General features: G+C 49.3%; 1 long non-coding RNA gene across 1 annotated transcript; it reads right to left on the reverse strand.

The window, feature by feature from the left end:
• Positions 1–840: 840 nt before the first annotated feature.
• On the reverse strand, positions 841–1,429 carry LOC144100443 (uncharacterized). Its single transcript, XR_013307655.1, has 3 exons — positions 1,370–1,429; positions 1,043–1,282; positions 841–865 (listed from the first exon to the last, which is right to left on the reverse strand). It is a non-coding gene; the product is annotated as an uncharacterized LOC144100443 (long non-coding RNA).
• Between the last annotated feature and the right edge of the window lie 621 nt (positions 1,430–2,050).

Here is a 2,050-nt window from a genome sequence, read left to right on the forward strand (position 1 = left end):
TCCAATTACTCTTTCCACGTGTATTCGCACGTTTGCGAGCTTTCTTGTGCTCTGCACATCTCCTGCTGAAAGTTGTTTCTTTCCCCTGGTAAACGCTGGCACGTGAAGCTTTGCACAGTAGAAACCAACGCTTTCGCTGATGTTAAAACCCCTGTCTGCGAGTACAACGTCTCCAGGCACCAAGTTGTCCAAAAACCCACAGTGTTCGGTGATATGTTTGTCACTTGCCCTGCCTCCCCAACCTTCGGATATATATGTAACAACACCTTGTGGAGCAATCCCAATCAGGAACTTGGCTGTATTGCTACCTTTATACTGGGACCATGTTTCACATCTTGGAAGATACGATGATGGCCTTTCTATCTTGATTTCGAAGCAATCGATGATGACTGCTACATTCGCACCAAACGAGTCGTAGAATGCCTGTGGCATTGTCTTTTGCAAAGCATCTCGTGTGGGCCAGATTATTTCATCTTTAGGTCTGCAATACGCCACGTGCAGCCTTTGTCGAAAATGCGCGATACTGTAGCCTCTGAAATATTGAACCGAAATGCAAGGTCAGCGTTTTGCAGATTTACTTTTAGCTTCATCATGAACAGAACGAATTCTTGAAATTTTGTGAGCTTATTGTTGACATTGTGTGAAATGAAGCTTGCTAGTGCTTCGACCACAGCAAATAAAACAGCAAAGTTTGGCATCCCAGTGTACAGTCGCACCTTTGCTTCACAACTTTTCAGTGAGTCTTCAGTCACCTCGAGCTGCTCTTTCTCTTTCTGCAATGTGTACAGATGTTCATTCAGCACTACAGAATGCTGCTCCAGTGCCTGTATGTCTTGAATGGTCATGTCGGTTTGAACAGCGATTCCTGTATAAAAAAAAAGTTTATAAGCTCGTAAACTAGAGTGGCAGCCAGCGAAACTGCATGCTGGCTAGGCATCACAAGCACTAGGTAAGCGGACCGACGCACCAAAGGCCTTGGAATGCATCGTAAGCAAAAACAAATGACCATGCATTACTATGAAAAAAAAAAATGCCTACTGACCTGTCTCATTTTCATCGGCGCTGACTTCCTCGGCTTGCGGTGGCTGTGGGGAATCGGGACAGGCACGCGGCGACGCCTCCGATGCCACTGCTGTCGCTTCAACATCGGCCCGTCGCTTGTGAGCGAGTCTTTTTGCTCTGCGATCGTGCCGCGCGGAATCAGCATGCCTGGTCCCGTGGCCGAGACTGAGAGACGGGGCCCAGTCTGGATTTGTCTCGTCGAACAGGTTGGACGGTTCTCCTGCGGACGCAAAGCTGTTTTCAAAGCGTTCCACGTAGTCATGTTGGCTTTTTTTCTATAAAACGGAGATACATACAGTGGGCTCACCTTTTATGAAATGCACACCGCAGACGCGCACATTGGGGCTTTCGTGGTTGAAATTAGCACGTTTTATGCGTGCTTACCACAAGCTGCGGCGCTTCGCACTCAGAGTCTTGGTTCTCTCGCACTGGTTTTCGATCACTTTCGGCAGAGAGAAAAACCTCGCGCTAGTTGGCCTTTTCTTTCTCCCTGTAACGTCGCTGCGATTGGAGCAGCCCACAACGGCGCAGTTGACCATGCTGAGACTGCAACGCTTACGCACACGCGGAAAACAACACGAGCTGGCACTACCGCGACCACTCCAGTGCGCACGGAGCGGCGGTGGGTCATGAATATGGCGGCCGCGTATCCCAGCATTCCTGTTGATGACGTCGGTGCAAGCCATGTATAAACAGAACCACACGTCACTCGGTCATCGAGAGGCACCGACCGAGAACACAGACTAAAGTTGTCTTCGTCGATGTTCGAGCCGAGCGCTGCTTGTAAGTTGATCTCGGCAGGCCCGTAGCATTCACTGCCTTCAATCAGATTTTTCTGTGCACTTAAGACATCCGCAAGGTACCTTGATTTCAGACGACACGCGAAAAAACAGGAACTAGCCAAGAAATCAGCTGTTTTCTTGCAGGCCGCCATGTTTACGTTATGCCACTGCCAGCGCGCCCTCATGGCAAGAGAAGTTGCCCTAAA

The sequence above is a fragment of the Amblyomma americanum genome, chromosome 8, assembly GCF_052857255.1.
Source record: "Amblyomma americanum isolate KBUSLIRL-KWMA chromosome 8, ASM5285725v1, whole genome shotgun sequence".
NCBI lineage: Eukaryota > Metazoa > Arthropoda > Arachnida > Ixodida > Ixodidae > Amblyomma > Amblyomma americanum.